General features: G+C 44.5%; 1 pseudogene; it reads right to left on the reverse strand.

The window, feature by feature from the left end:
• Positions 1-12,313: 12,313 nt before the first annotated feature.
• On the reverse strand, positions 12,314-14,936 carry LOC100429875 (solute carrier family 35 member C2 pseudogene; annotated as a pseudogene).
• Positions 14,937-17,244: the final 2,308 nt, after the last annotated feature.

A 17,244-nucleotide genomic window follows, 5' to 3' on the forward strand; every position in this document is an offset into this window, starting at 1 on the left:
TCTGGTGGCGGGGGAAGCCCTGATTTGCAGCACTTGCCAATTTCTGTGGTATAAATACTCCTGCAGTGGCTGATTTCAAGCTACCGACCTGACGTTAGTCACCTCGTAAAATTCCTGAAAACTTCACAATGAGCTCTCATGAGCCAATATGATCCTTCTCCAACACATCACTGCTTGGTACAGATCTGATTATTCCATTCTTCTGCCAGAATCCTGTGATGGTTGCTGATTGGCTCCAGAGTGGATTCCAGTTTCTCCAGCTTGATATTTAAGAGGAGAAGATGATCTCATGGGTGCTGAAGCTTATGCAGTTTGGGGGCCCTCTTTAAGAGCAGTAATACAAACTTCATAGTATAACATTAGATACAAAAGTGAATAATTATTTGGAATGAGAAATCACGACACATTACAAATGTTAAAGAGCTGACAAATACCAGAAACATCACAAAATCTGGAAAAATCACATAATATGCTTGGAAGAACTTTCCCCAGACTTGCTTCTGGCTTTGTGTGTTTGAAGCCTTATTATTATTATTTTTTTTTTTGAGACAGAGTCTTGCTCTGCTGCTCAGACTGGAGTGCAGAGGCACGATCTCAGCTCACTGCAACCTCCGCCTCCCAGGTTCAAGTGGTTCCTCTGCCTCAGCCTCTTCAATAGCTGGGATTACGGAAGCACGCCACCAAGCCTGGCTAATTTTTGTAGTTTTAGTAAAGACGGGGTTTCACCATGTTGGCCAGGCTGGTTTCAAACTCCTGACCTCAGGTGATCTGCCCGCCTCAGCCTTCCAAAGTGCTGGGATTACAGGCATGAGCCACTGCACCTGACCGTCCACTACCCACATCTGGTGCCAGGTGCCCTCGGACATGATCATATTGTGATATGTCCTCTGGCAGTGGGGTGTAGGAGCATTCCTGAGAGCTATTCCTTATTTGGATGGCTAATGCATGACTTAACCATTCATGGAAATGACCGTCAAACATGTATGTTTCTCTAAACCCTAGCCAAATATATCTCCAACTCAACTTCCCCTAGCTAGATCCCCAAAATGCCTGTAGCCACTCTAATGTCACTGAGCATAGTGGGAAGTGTATCAGTCAGGGGTCGATCTGACAAGCAGAACTGCCAGAGATCTAAAATAAGGGATTCATTATAGGGATTCGATCCTATGCCACTGTGGGGTCCAGGGGAAGAATATGTGTAAGCTGTCACCTCCGTGTTTATTGTTGAGCCTGAAGTTGCTGTAGATCAGCCAGGCCGGCATTTAGGAAGGAGAACTGCATGTGGATAACAATTGGAATGCTTGGGGACAAACTGGAACACGTGTCCAACCTCTCACCACCTCTTGTCATGGTGTCGTGTGTGGCCTGCACGATAAGCTGGTACTCTTTGCCATGGAACTACACATGCATTTGACCCAGGCTTTGAAGTCGCTGAAGGAGCTGCCCAGTGTTGCCTAAGTGAGGGATCAGATCAGTGACACTGCCTGCAAGCTGCCACAGTGCCACACCCCCAGACTAACCTTCAGAGCTTCAAAAATATGGCCGCTGGTGTACATCTACCCTCTGCATCGCCTACAGAATGTCTCTAGTGGCCAGTGCTAACCTGGAATCACGTAGAGCTGAGAACTCTGGGAAAAAGCTCCAGCTTAGCACCATGCTCTGTGCATATATTGAGATGGAGGGGAAGTTGGAATGGAGACAGTGTTTCTAACTGATTGCAGCTTAAGCATTTTACTTTTACAAATTTATTTTATTTTATTTTTGAGACAGGGTCTCACTCTGTCTCCCAGGCTGGAATGCAGCGGTGCAAGCTCGCCTTACTGCAGCCTCAATCTCCTGAGCTCAAGCAATGCTCCTGCTTCAGCCTCCCAAGTAGGTGGGACTACAGGTGCGTGCCACCATGCCCAGCTAATTTTTGTATTATTTATAGTGATGGAGTTTCACTATGTTGCTCAGGCTGGTTTCGAACACCTAGGCTCAAGTGAGCCTCCAGCCTTGGCCTCCCATAGTGCTGGGATTACAGGCATGAGCTACCGAACCTAGCCTACTTTTGCAAATTTAAACACATGGCCATGTGCATGTGCACATTGCTAGGACCTTTCCTTAAGCTTCATTATCTTCATGGTAAATCCATTGTGTTAGACAACCAATAAAATCTAGTTCCAACCTACCTCTCAACCTTATCTGATCTCCCTTTCCTTTGTTTTCTCTCTCTATCTCTCTCTGTCTCAGTCTCTCTCTCTCTCTCTCACACACACACACTCACACACACACACACACACACAAAGACACACACATTTACTGAGCTCTTATGCACCAGGCATGTTCTAGGCGCTGGGAATCCAGAAGTGAGCAAGACACAAAACTTCCTCGCCTCGTGGAGTTTGCATTCTAGTGGGATGTCAAAGACGAAGCAAAGAACCCCATTTGTCTGTTGGCTGATTATAAGTGCCCTGGAGAAAAGTAAAGCAAAGAAGGGAGGTAGGGAGGTAGCAGGGAGGATTTTGTGGGGGTTGGTCAGAGAAGGTCTTGCTGAGAAGGTTGAGCAGAAATCTGAAGGAGGAGAGGGAGGGAGCCACGTAGCTATCTGGGGACACAATGTCCCAGGCCCAGGGAGATAGCGCAAAGTCCCCGAGGCAGGGGAGGCGAGGCGAGGTGGGTGGGCTTGTTCTATTCTTGCAGGACTGGAGCAGAGCAGGTCTGCACTGCAAGGTCATTGAGCTATGGCAATCAGTGGGCGAAGAGGTCCCCAACGTGGGTGTGGGTGGCTCAGGCAGGACCCTGTGAGCCATTAGCCTTTCTTTCCAAGTGCAACTTCGAATTTTAAAGGATCACTTGGCTTTCTATGCTGAGAGAGACTGTAGGGAGACAAGGACGGACTTAGGGGCCCCAGTTACGAGGCCTTCACAGTCATCCCAACCACTACTCTCTGCTCCGAGTTTGCCCAGCAGATCCTGCCCTGTCCTGCTTGCTTTGCTTTTGTTATTTGATCCCCACCCACCTGGATTGCTCTTCCTGCTTTCTCTTTTCTTCTCATTTATGCCAAATTTGATGTCTTGATTTGATTTAAATTTCCTGTTAAAATTTTGATAGTATAATTTTATTTTTGCAAGATTTCCTCCTAAACCTGATAAGTGACGGTAGGTGAACTGATTATGTGACAAGGTGTCTTTAAAAAGGGAGACTAGGATCTCCCCATCAGGTCCTGGAGTACTGCTTACATCCCTAAGCCTCACTCACCTCAGCCTAGTCTGGACCCTGCAGGTAGATCCCCACAGATGACATCACAAAGGGAAATTAGTAACCTTATCATGATCACCTGACAGACACTAGACAGCGTCTTAGCCAAGTGATCAAAGCAAACATCACCAGCAATGGGGCAAGTTGACGTCATGAACCTTCTGATGTGGTTCCCCGAGAAGAACACATCATCTCTTATGTGGTATCCCCATCCAAAAATGTATAACTCGGCCGGGCGCAGTGGCTCATGCCTGTAATCCCAGCACTTTGGGAGGCCGAGGTGGGCAGATCACTTGAGGTCAGGAGTTCCAGACCAGACTGACCAACATGATGAAACCCTGTCTCTTCTAAAAATACAAAAAATTAGCCAGGCGTGGGTGTGGGTGCCTGTAATCCCAGCTACTGGAGAGGCTGAGGCACGAGAATTGCTTGAGCCCGGGAGCAGAGGTTGTATTCAGCCGTTATTGTGCCATTGCACTCCAGCCTGGGCGACAGAGGGAGGTGAGACTCTGCTTAAAAAAAAAAAATGTGCCAGCCTGGCCAACATGGCGAAAACCTGTCTCTACTAAAAGTATAAACATTAGCTGGGCGTGGTGGCGGGTGCCTGTAATCCCAGCTACTCAGGAGGCTGAGGCAGGATAATCGCTTGAACCTGGGAGGCGGCGTTTGCAGTGAGCCAAAATCGTGCCACTGCACTCCAGCCTAAGTGACAGAGCAAGACTCTGTCTAAAAAAAAAAAAAAAAAAAGAAGGGGTAGGTCAATCTACTCTTGAGAAAACATCACACAAACCCAGGCTGAAGGATTTTCTGCAATATATTAACAGAACCTTTTCAGATGAAAGGAGATCAAAGAGCCATGACATGATATATGCCATGTGTATTTGTGGATTAGATCCCGGACTGGGAGAAAGTGCTAGAAAGGACATTATGGATATAATTAAAAATTTTGAATATGAGCTGTAGATTGGATAATAGTGTTATCGCACCATTAAATTTCCAAATTCTTGTGATTGAACTGTGATTATGTCAGAGAATGTTCTTGTTTTTGGGACGTACACTCTGAAGTATTTAGGGGGTAAAGGGACGTGATAAACTTACTCTCTTATAAATCAAAACTGTAGCTATCTACATTCGTCTATCATCTGTCTATCTAGAGAATGGTAAAATGTTAACAATTGATAAGTTTGGGTGAAGGGGGTATATGGAAATTCTTTGTACTATTCTTGCAACTTTTCTGCAAGTTTGAAATTATTTCACAATAAAAACTTTTTCCAAAAAGTGACTACAATTTTAAAATTCTAGATGAAGGGACTGGAGATTAGAATCTTTCTTTATAACAGGCATCTCCTTTGGTTCTGAAATAACCATGAGTGTTATCAAATAATCATCTTTCTGCAACAACAGAAAGGTTCAATCATTAATTTTTTGATAGCTTTGAACTTGCAGTTTTCATTTGCATCTTAAGTCCATTAGTTCTGTTGAAGTGGGTAATTAATAAGGTTCAAAAAAATTTAAATGTCTAACCAACCTGTTCATCTTTAATTGTTTGAGAAGACTAAAATGCTCAAGGAAAAATTACTTTATGTAAAAATAGCATGTTATTAATAAGTGAAGTAACTCCGTATACAGGCGCACATTTTTTTTCTTTTAAAAAATATGTATTTATTTATTTATTTAAGCTATCTCCTACCAAAAGGAATATTTACTTTTAAAACTAGAGATGGCAGTCTCACTATGTTGCCCAGGTTGCTCTCAAACTCCTGGGCTCAAGTGATCTTCCCGCCTCGGCCTCCCAAAGTGCTGGGATTACAGTGGTGAACCACCACACCCAGCTGAGGCACACATTGCATGCTTTATTTATTTATTTTAACACCACTAGAATTTAGAATAGGACTTTGAATACAATAATAGTCTGTCAATTCTCAACCTTGGCTACCCATTGGAATTACCTGAGGAATTTTAAAAAATGCTGATGCTTGAGTCTTCCCCCCAAATTTTGACATAATTAGTCTGCTGTGCAGTGTGAGATGTTTAAAAGCACCCCGGATGAGCACACTGCAGTGGAGATCTATCTTTCTTTCTTTCTTTCTTTCTTTCTTTCTTTCTTTCTTTCTTTCTTTCTTTCTTTCTTTCTTTCTTTCTTTCTTTCTTTCTGACAGAGTCTCAATCTGTCACCTAGGCTGGAGTGCAGTGGTGAGGTCTCGGCTCACTGCAACCTCTGCCTCCCAGACTCAAGTGATCCTCCTGCATCAGCCTCTTGAGTAGCTGGGACTACAGGTGCGTGTCACCACACCCGGCTAATTTTTGTATCTTTAGTAGAGACGGGGTTTCACTCTGTTGGCCAGGCTCATCTCGAACTCCTGACCTCAAGTGATCTGCCCACCTTGGCCTCCCAAAGTGCTGGGATTACAGGTGTGAGCCACTGTGCCCAGCGTAGTACATGACTTTTGCACATGCTCTTCTCTTGTCTCTTTGCCTGAATAGCTATTTATGTGTCCTTCAAATACCTGTCCAAGTGTCACTTCTTCGGGAAGTCTTCTCTGACCTTTGACCTTCCTGACCATGTCACATACCCTATTAAAAACTCTCATGGATTACCTGGGTGTGGTGGCATGTGCCTGTACTCCTAGCTGCTTGGGAGGCTTAGGTGAGAGGATCACTTGAGCCTGGGAGCTGGAGGCTGCAGTAGAGCCATGATCACATCACTGCACTCTAGCCTGGATGACAGAGCAAGACGCTGTCTAAAAACATTATATATATATATATATATATATATATATATATACATATATATATAAATTGCCGAGCCTGGTGGCTCATGCCTGTAATCCCAGCACTTTGGGAGGCCAAGGCGGGCGGATCACCTGAGGTCAGGAGTTCAAGACCAGCCTGGCTGACATGGCGAAACCCCGTTTCTACTAAAAATACAAAAATTAGCCGGGCATGGTGGCACGTGTCTGTAATCCCAGCTCCTCGGGAGGTTGAGGCAGGAGAAGCGCTTGAACCCGGGAGGCAGAGGTTGCAGTGAGCCGAGATCGTGCCACTGCACTCCAGCCTGGGTGACAAAGGGAGACTCTACCTCAAAAAATATATATATAAAATAAATAAATAAATAAATAGCTCTCACAGAGCATGTGTTTGTGTGACTGTTCAAGAAATATCTGGCTTCCCTGAAGCTCCGTGAAGGACAGGACTTTAATTTAGGTCATAATTCTCTCCCCTGTTCCTGACTGTGTCTTGCATAATAATATGTTAAATTTCATTAATTTAACATATTAAATTAGGCCTGCTTCACCAGGATGATCCATGTCATGAGCCTCAACTGTTTTGCTGCTGAGTTTACTAAAATTGCATTTAGGATTTAGCGTTTGTATATAAGTGACACTGGCTGGGAATTTTCATTTTTTAGGCCTATATCTGCCATGGGTCAGTCAGGAAACAGAAACCACATCAGTCACTTAAACAAAAATTAATATAAAGGATCTTGATCTAGGAAAGACTCAAAAGAGAACTCTAGGGTAGCAAAGGAAGGCTGAGTGAGCAAAGGAAGAGGCTGGAATTATTAAAACTTAGAAACATCGAGGACGGGACTGGGACCCAGACCTCAGGGGGAGAGCGCGCCATCCCCTGCTGCAAGGAACTGCTGCAGTCAAGATGTAGGAAGCAGATGGGGAGGAGCAAGTCTATTTTCCCTTCTCCCGACTTACAGTCTCTATCTAGCTCCCCCTACTGGCAGAGCCTAGCAGAGAGCAGCTGGCAAAGCAGAAATGTTATGCAGAGTCCCAGCCCTGGCAAGGACCAGTTTGGAACTGGGAGACTAACGTACTATCTGGCACAAGGTCTTAGAAAAATAATCTTTTCCTACATGTACCATAGATTGTTACAATTTATATAATCCCAGTTTCTCCCCTTATTAGGTGTGTATTTTTTGGATGAGTTTTTAAAATTTCTACTCTCTGTTTACTCATCTACAATAAAAGAGCAATAATCCTGTACCTATCTCATAGTGTTATTATTTGCAAGTTTCAAATAAATTCTCTGAGAAACACAGCAGTTTTGGGTGCTTTCACTTTTGGAAGGTCTTTTACAGATTGTTCTCCACTGTCATTAGTGCTTAATTTGTTGTTGCATCAACTTAAGTCACATATATTATTTTTATAAAGAACCATCATGTGTTTACCTTATCCAGAGTCAAGAAGACTAAGCCCACCTCAAACTTAACATGTCTAGAGTTGAATTCTTAATCCCTGTGCACAACCTTTACCTTATTTCCCTGCACAGTTGTCCTTATCTCAGTAAAGGGCAATGTCAACCAACTCATTATTCAACCAGAAACCTTGGAGTCATGCTTGATTTTTTAAAAAAAGTTTATTTATGTATGTATTTATTTATTTTAATTTTATTTTTTTTGAGATGAAGTCTCTTGCTTTTGTCACCCAAGCTGGAGTGCAATGGTGCAATCTCCGCTCACAGCAACCTCCATCTCCAGAGTTCAAGAGATTCTCCTGCCTCAGCCTCCTGAGTAGCTGGGATTACAGGTGTCCGCCACCACACCTGGATAATTTCTGTGTTTTTTTTTTTTTTTTTTTTTTTTGAGATGGAGTCTCGCTCTGTAGCCCAGGCTGGAGTGCAGTGGCCGGATCTCAGCTCACTGCAAGCTCCACCTCCCGGGTTCACGCCATTCTCCTGCCTCAGCCTCCCGAGTAGCTGGGACTACAGGCGCTTGCCACCTCGCCTGGCTAGTTTTTTGTATTTTTTTTTTTAGTAGAGACAGGGTTTCACTGTGTTAGCCAGGATGGTCTCGATCTCCTGACCTCGTGATCTACCCGTCTCGGCCTCCCAAAGTGCTGGGATTACAGGCTTGAGCCACCGCGCCCGGCCAATTTCTGTGTTTTTTTAGTAGAGACAAGGTTTCACCATGTTGGCCTGGCTGGTCTCGAACTCCTGACCTCAGGCCATCCACCCACCTCAGCCTCCCAAAGTGCTGGAATTACAGGTGTGAGCCACCAAGCCCAGCCAAAAAGTTTATTTTTTAATGATTATGCATGTTGTGAGTCATCAGCCATCCAATTATAAGTGCCTGTTTCATCGAAGTCCTTCAGAATGATTTCTTAAAATTTAAATCACAAATGGCAGTATAACTTTTCTTTCTTTTTCTTTTTTTTTGAGACAGAATCTTGCACTGTCGCCTGGGCTAGAGTTCAGTGTCACCATCTCAGCTCACTGCAACCTCCACCTCCCAGGTTCAAGCGATTCTGCTTGCCTCAGCCTCCCAAGTAGGTGGGATTACAGGCACCCACCACCATGCCCGGCTAATTTTTTTGTATTTTCAGTAGAGACAGGATTTCACTATTTTGGCCAGGCTGGTCTCGAACTCCTGACCTTGTGATCTGCCCACCTCAGTCTCCCAAAGTGCTAGGATTACAGGCATGAGTCACTGCGCCTGACCAATATTTCTTTCTAGAATAGTCTTTACATTTCTTTCTTTTTCTTTTTTTGCCATTTTGATCTAGAGGTGTTTAGTGATTTTTTAACTGTTAAAGACACAAACAAATCTATTAGTATTTGGTGAATGTGGGTTTTCCTTTTTAGCAATTTCTTTTGATTCTACCTCTAAAATGTATCTTGAGAGCCCTCCAATTCCTTCCATCTTCATGGCCACCAGCCCAGTCCCAGCCACCATTAACTTTCACCTGATCAGAGCCACAGGCTCCTATCTGGTCTTCCCACCACCACTCATGAATATTCCAATCAATTTCTCATAAAACATCAAGGGATAGTTGATTAATATTCTTCTCTTCATTAACTCTTCTTATGCCTTTCCATTGTACCTTGAATGAAGTCCAAACTCCTTATCATAGTCTCTAAGGCCTTACGTGATTGGACTCCTGCTTACATCTCAGGGACGTTTCATATCAAACTTCCCTTTGCTCACTGTGCACCAAGAACATTCTGATCTTTCAGATCACTGAGCTTGCCCATTTTTATTCCACCTCAGGGTCTTTGAACTTACTGTTCTCTTTCAGCCTCTCCACAACCCCAACCCCATCCCTCCTTCTCTTCCTTTGAGTCTCAGTTTAAATGTCATTTTCCCAGGGAGACCTTTGTCAACCACCCTATCTAAGTCAGTTGATGGCCTTCCCTATTACTTTCTAGGCTAATTTCATACTCCACTTTCTTTGTAGTACTTATCACACTGCATAAATTTTCTTTGTTTATTTACTTTTGTCAGTATTCCTTGCTAGAAAGTAAGTGCCAAAATTCTAGAATCTTTTGTGTCTTGTTCATGGTCTTTTTTTTTTTTTTTTTTTTTTTTGAGACGGAGTCTCGCTCTGCCGTTCAGGCTGGAGTGCAGTGGCCGGATCTCAGCTCACTGCAAGCTCCGCCTCCCGGGTTGACGCCATTCTCCTGCCTCAGCCTCCCGAGTAGCTGGGACTACAGGCGCCCGCCACCACGCCCGGCTAGGTTTTGTATTTTTTAGTAGAGATGGGGTTTCACCGTGTTAGTCAGGATGGTCTCGATCTCCTGACCTCGTGATCCGCCCGTCTCGGCCTCCCAAAGTGCTGGGATTACAGGCTTGAGCCACCGCGCCCGGCCTTGTTCATGGTCTTGAACCTATTATCTGGCATGGTGTTTGTCCCATAGCAGGTACTCAACACCCCCCTCCATCTGGCAGGCTGGAAATTGAGCAGGGAGAATGAGGGAAGACTGTTTCAGGTGGCCGAGATGATGGTCTGGCTGCTCTTCCTACCCAGGCATGGGCAAAGCCCAAGTCCTACAGGTGGGGAATGCGTCAGCTTGGGCTCATGTACTTACGGTTCTTTTTTTCCACTGGGGGCGGGGAGGAACTACAAGATGTCAGAGGAAGCTGACCAGAGTCACCAGAGTGACCAGAGTCACCTATACAAGTTCCCTTTGCTGCCAAATGAATAAAAGGAAAAAGAAGATTGCAGCCGGGCATGGTGGTTTATGTCTGTAATCCCAGCACTTTGGGAGGCTGAGGTGGGTGGGTCACCTGAAGTCAGGAATTCGGGACCAGCCTGGCCAACACGGTGAAACCCTGTCTCTACCAAAAATACAAAAAAAAAAAAAAAAAAAAAAAAAAAAAGAGCCAGGCATGGTGGTACAAGCCTGTAGTCCTAGCTACTCAGAAGGCTGAGGCAGAAGAATTGATTGGGCCCAGGAGGCAGAGGTTGCAGTGAGCCGAGATTGCGCCAATGCACTCCAACCTAGGCCAGAGTGAGACTCCGTCTCAAAAAAAAAAAAAAAAAAAAAAAAAGATTACTAACATCTTTAGGAGACATGTAGAACGTAAGCTGTAGAGGATTATGGATGGACTTGGAAACTAGTTTGCAGACTACTGTGGTAATCCAGCGAGGATGTGCTTTGGGTGGGGTAGCAGCAGCAGAGATATAAGAAGTGGTTGAATTTGAGATGTACCAGAAAGATCTTGTAACGATGTTATGTCATTCTTAGTTTGATTTTTGTTCTGTGAACTGAGGACCCCCATCCACTCTGCCCTGATTGTCTATTTACATTCTCTGAGGTTTATATATCTATGGGACTCTTGAGTAAGTTTCTGTTTTCTTTTTTTTTTTCTTCCTTCTTCTTCTTCTTCTTCTTCTTTTTTTTTTTTTTGAGACAGGATCTCATTCTGTTGCCCAGGCTGGAGTGCATTGGTGTGATCATGGCTCACTGCAGCCTTGACCTCCTAGGCTCAGGGGATGGACCTGCCTCAGCCTCCCTAGTTAGTAGCTGGGACTACAGGTGCATGCACCACACCTGGCTAATTTTTGTATTTTTTTGTAGAGACAGAGTTTCGCCATGTTGCCCAGGTTGGTCTTGAACTCTTGGGCTCAAGTGATCCCCCCGCCTCTGCCTCCCAAAGTGCTGAGATTAAAATCGTTAGGCACCACGCCCAGCCGGGCAAGTTTCTTAAAACCTCCAAGGCTTAGGGTACTCATCTGTAAATTGCAGCAATATTGTGGTGTGGATTTCCTGGCAATACCAATGGGTAGCTTGGGAGTTTAGGTCTCCCCCGAATAATCTTCGCTGGATGTACTTATTCTTAAATATAGACAACTGACATCTTCTCAATATTTTGAAATTGCTGTGCAAACATAAATTCAAACAGATAGCTATTTCTAGACACTACATGGAAATTTAGAAGCAGCTATTGTGTGGATATGAAGAAAGTTATTTTAACACAACTTAAATCAACTAGCCTAGTGCTCTGATAGGCACTGGAAAATGTGACTTTCTAACACTTTCACCTTATTAATTATTGAAGAAATAATTAAAATGAAAACCAGAATTAATTTCTCACCCAAATTAAAAAAGATAGAAAACAAAACAAAATGAACAACTACAGAAACCCATGGGACCTTTGAGGCTTTGGTGAAATGACCACTCAGACAATGTTGATGGGTGTGTAAACTGGTAGGAAAGCCTTTGTGTGGGTTGGTAATGTGTATTGGTCCTCAATTATATTCACACCTTTTGATCCAATTGCTCTGCTTCATGAGAATGTTATATGGAATAATCCTAAAGTTGGAGAGACCTTTATGCTTATGAAGGATTTTTTGTTCATTTTCTCTGGACTGTGAACCATTTATTTCCAAAGTATAAATAAATTTGCTATCTGAGAAAAGATGCTGCCCAGGTGATGAGGGCCCCAGCCTCTCCAGGTCCCCTTCCCAATTGCTCTGCAGTCCAAACCCAGTCCCCTTAGAAAGCTGCTAAGCCTCAGAAATGAGTCTTGGCTGTCAGAGTCTGGGAAATAGTTGAGAAGAACCAGCCCACTCCCGTCTGCTGCTGCGATTCTAGCACAGCTTGGGCCCAGTTCTGGCCAGGTCCCAAGCTGGCCTGGTGCTCACCCTCTCTGTTTGACCATGTTCCAAAGGGAGGGGCAGAAGCTACAAGTCCCTGACCTGGCCACACCACATGGCCATGCCCGGGTGACTCCCGGTCCACTGCTCCCAGCTGCCATGAAGAGCCAGCCACCCAGGTCCCCTGAGCTACTGCCAAGTGTTAGTTGAGAGTGGCCTGCTTTCAAGCTGCTCCCCTTGGCTGGTCACTGCTGCCTCTGGGCCAAAAAGTACTCCTCCTCGGCATTGTCATCTTACTCCTGCTGGCTGCTTCAGAGCAGTGGCTCCAGGTGGGAACTGGAGCCTAGCCTCTTCAAGGGTTCAGAGCTGTCATCACCTCTGGAGTGCAGGGCTTTGAGGATATTCCTGAGAGGCAGAGCAGGAATTCCAGCCAGTTCAGGTGGCTGATCTGATCACCCAGCAAAGTGCCGACTTCCTTCCAAATGCCAGCAATGGAGGCAGTGAGGCTGGAGGGTCTGGAGATCAGGAGGAACTCAGAGAAGTCCAAACTGAAGGTGAGAAGCCCACCAAGGAAGAGGCTCCCAAGTGCCCCAGGAGCAGCCCTGTGTCCTGGAAATGAAAGATTTCCCCCAACGTGGACAAATGGTGACTTTCACATACAGCAAAGAGAGGGAAGAGCCCCAGAAACATGAGTGGTTGCAGGTGGAACATGCTGTCGATGGAGTCCTGGAAGCCAAGATCAGCCTTCTGCTGGAATGTCTGGGTGAGGGTTCAGCGAATGCCACCAATGAACAAGGTCCCCAGCACCAAGGTGAAGCCCTCCACATTGGGCTGTGTGGACTTGAAGGTGAACATGAAGAGACCCCCGGCGATGAGGAGGATCACAAGGACCAGTGCCATTGCAACTCCTCCAGGTTGAAGATCAGAGAGAAGATTGAAGATGAAGAGGACAGCTAAAGATTTGGTTATTGTGAAGCTCCAGTTGGACAACCCCATGTCAAGTGCTGTTGCCAGTGCTGTGGGAGCCACTCTTCTGAGGTAGTAGGTCCATCTCAACACCACAAGGGTCTTGTGGCTGGATCATTCAACCAGCGCCCTTCATTGTGGAAGGCGATGCCTGCCAGTGCAGAAGCATAGTCAACACTGCCTTCCACACAAAGGTCACAAGAGGGCCCATCTCCCTATCCATGGAAGCTGCTACGCCCTAGCTCCTGGATCAGTGTGAGCAGGCACCTCTCTTAAAGACAGTTTGTAGGAAGAGCCGATTGAGGTAGCCTATGATTTTCAACAAGAACGTCACCTAGCTAGAGAAGTCTTCTTCACCTCCATGATTCAGAACCATCAGCAGAGCCCCAGGCAGAGTTCTCACCAAAGGGGCTGGTAGCCTGAGCCAACCCCTTCAGCAGTTAACTGGGTGCAGGGCGCACAGGTCCCCAGGTCTGCTCTGACTGGGATGCCTACTTTTAAAGGTTGATTACATCATATACCTAATTTTTCAACAACAGCAAAGGAATTATAGTTCATTTGCCAGATTAAATGGACTATTACCCAGCCATTAAACATGGTAACATATACGAAAATACATGTTTTTTTTTTTTTTTTTTTTTTTTAAAAAGAGACAGAGTCTTGATCTGTCGTCCAGGCTAGAGTACAGTGGCACGATCTTGGCTCACTGCAACTTCCTTCTCCTGGATTCAAGCAATTCTCCTGCCTCAGCCTCCCGAATAGCTGAGATTACAGGCACATGCCACAACACTTGGCTAGTTTTTGTATTTTTAGGAGACGGGGTTTCGCTATGTTGACCAGGCTGGTCTTGAACTCTTGACCTCAAGTGACCCGCCTGCCTCGGCCTCCCAAAATGCTGGGATTATAGGTGTGAGCCACTGTGCCTGGCCGAAAATATACTTGTTTAATACAAATTAAAAAGCGGGCTGCAAAACTGTCCATATGTATTAATTATAACCATATAGAGAAATCTGGGCAGATAAAAAGATTGGGAATAGACCAGGCACCGTGGCTTACACTTGTAATCCCAGCACTTTGGGAGGCTGAGGCGGGCAGATCACTTGAGGTCAGGAGTTCGAGACCAGCCTGGCCAACGTGGTGAAACCCTGTCTCTACTAAAAATACAAAAAATTAGCCGGGTATGGTGGTGGGCGCCTGTAATCCCGGCTAGTTGGGAGGCTGAGGTAGGAGAATCGCTTGAACCCAGGAGGCGGAGGTTGCAGTGAGCTGAGATTACACCATTGCATTCCAGGCTGAGCAACAAGAGTGAAACTTCGTCTCAAAAAACTTTTTTTTTTTTTTTTTAATGTTTTTTTGTTTTTTGAGACGGAGTCTCGCTCTGTCGCCCAGGCTGGAGTGCAGTGGCGCGATCTCGGCTCACTGCAAGCTCCGCCTCCTGGGTTTACGCCATTCTCCTGCCTCAGCCTCCTGAGTAGCTGGGACTACAGGCGCCCGCCACCGCGCCCGGCTAATTTTTTGTATTTTTAGTAGAGACGGGGTTTCACCGTGGTCTCGATCTCCTGACCTTGTGATCCGCCCGCCTCGGCCTCCCAAAGTGCTGGGATTACAGGCGTGAGCCACCGCACCCGGCCTCAAAAAACTTAAAAAAAAAAATTGGAAATAAAAATACTAAAAAAGCTTATAGTAGTTATATTTAGGTAGTATAATTATGGGTGACATGTCTTCTTCTTTCTAACATTCTGAGTTTCCCTAATGATTTTGCATTAATAGAAATGATTGGTGTAGTATGCATCACTCACATATCCGGAGTGAGTGCTGGCTGTTGGCTAGAGTGATGAAGGTGACTGAGTTACATGTCTCTGGAAGGGCATCCTGGCCTTGTCCACAAGGTGATGACTGCATGGGTCCCAGGAAAGTGCAAGCACTTTCTTTTTTTTAAATTATAGTTTTTAGCCAGGTGCAGTGGCTCACGCTTGTAATCCCAGCACTTTGGGAGGCTGAGGCGGCCGGATCACTTGAGGTCAGGAGTTTGAGACCAGACTGGCCAACATGGCAAAACTCTGTCTCTACTAAAAATAAAAAAATTAGCCAGGCGTGGTGGCACACGCCTATAATCTCAGCTACTGGGGAGACTGAAGCAGGAGAATCGCTAGAACCCGGGAAGCGGAGGTTGCAGTAAACTAGGATTGCATCACTGCACTCCAGTGTGGGCGACAGTGAGACTTTGTCTCAAATAAATAAATAAATAAATAAATAAATAATAAATAAATTATAATTTTAGTGCTTAAATCATTCTTTATATATGTGTAATATATATATATATACACTTTTTTTTTTTTTTGAGACGCAGTTTTGCTCTTGTTGCCCAGGCTGGAATGCAATGGTGCGATCTTGGCTCACAGCAACCTCCGCCTTCCAGGTTCAAGCGATTCTCCTGCCTCAAGCCTCCCGAGTAGCTGGAATTGCAGACATGCGCCACCATGCCCGGCTAATTTTGTGTTTTTAGTAGACACAAGGTTTCTCCATGTTGGTCAGGCTGGTCTCAAACTTCTGACCTCAGGTGATCCGCCTGCCTCGGCCTCCCAAAGTGTTGGGATTACAGGCGCGAGCCGCTGTGCCGGGCCTATATGTATAATAAATTATATCTTACTCAGAAAAATGCATAAAATGTTTTGTTTTACATTTAAATAAACATCATATAAAGTTCTTTAGACTGGAGGCTCACAGTAATGAACAGACATTGGGCATTTCATAGTTTCCCTGTGGTGCTCTACCCTGACTTAATTTGCCTTCTGTCATCAGAGGTGACCACTATCTATCATCCTGTGAATACTTTTTATGGCTTTACTATCCACTATTTATCACCAAGCAGTGTTTCACTTAATGTTGCCTCTTTTGCACTTTCCATGAAAGGAAGTAAATGGATTGGCATCTCTTTGTTTCTTTCCCCCTAGTATATTTCACACCCGCTGGTGTCTGAGTCTTGGACAACCCAATTTGCTCATCCATTCCATTTATTATAGTCTTTGGCTTCCTTTGATTTTATGTTCTTCTCTTATGAAAAATGTTGCTCGAATCATACTCAAGTTTGCAAGTGCCTATACATAACAATTTTTCTACATTAGAGAAAATTTGTTGGGTTGTAGGTTCTGGGAAACTTCAAGATTACCAGAAATTTCTAATACAGTGTATGAGTTGACCCTTCCACCATTCTTGCACATGTGTCTATTTATTCCATATAATTGGCAACATTGGAATGATCTAATGTTTTAATGAATTATTTTTGTCTATCTCATGTTTGTGAAATGGGATCATCTTGTGTTTTTATTTTGGTTTTTACTAATTAACTGTGAGGTTAATAAATTTTCATGTATAGTCTTTGAACTTCTGTGAAACAGTTTCCAGTCAACGTCTTACGTTTAGTTCATTTGTTTGTTAGTTTCTCCCAATTTCGTTATATACTCTTATTATTTCTGTGAAGGTTTGCTGTGGACCTGTTTTCAACTCATTAAATAAAAAGGAGTCCTATTGCTGGATCATAGTGTATAGTGTCTTTATTACTGTAGTGCAAGCACTTTCCAAGTGTCATGTTTGTTATTTCCCCATTGTCCAAAGCAAGTCACTTGGACAAGCTCAAGAATCAGAGTGAAGAGAACCCCCCAAGGCAGGGATATAGGGAGGGGAATGATGGCACCCATTTTGAAAACAATCTATTGCAGTTATCATAGACCATAGTAGCTGCTCAGAATCAGGATGATTTAGGCTAGGAAATAAATAAAAACGGCCAGCCCATGGCTTCTGCGTCCCTCTAAGAAAAAGTTCAAAGTCCTTAGCTCTAATACATGACTACCTGCTACGTGTTATCTCACTATATGCCTTCTCCCCACTTCAAAACTATACAGAATGGGCACACTGAGCTTTTTTTTTACGGGGAATGCACCTTGCTATTTCACACCCTGTATCATTGCTCCTGCTGCTTCAACTGGAATATAATCCTCCACTCTGAGTCTCACAGACTAACCCACCATTGATCTTTGAAAATCTTTAGAGACACAACAGGATTTACCTCCTCAAAGAAGCCTACTCTCTGCTTTGGATAGAATTAAACATTCATTTCTTTGGAAGTTATAGAGCCACATGAAGTTATTTTTGTTTTAGTTTTTTGAGACAGAGTCTTGCTCTGTCACCCAGGCTGGAGTGCAGCGGCGTG

Source organism: Macaca mulatta, chromosome X, assembly GCF_049350105.2.
Source record: "Macaca mulatta isolate MMU2019108-1 chromosome X, T2T-MMU8v2.0, whole genome shotgun sequence".
In the NCBI taxonomy this organism is placed as follows: domain Eukaryota; kingdom Metazoa; phylum Chordata; class Mammalia; order Primates; family Cercopithecidae; genus Macaca; species Macaca mulatta.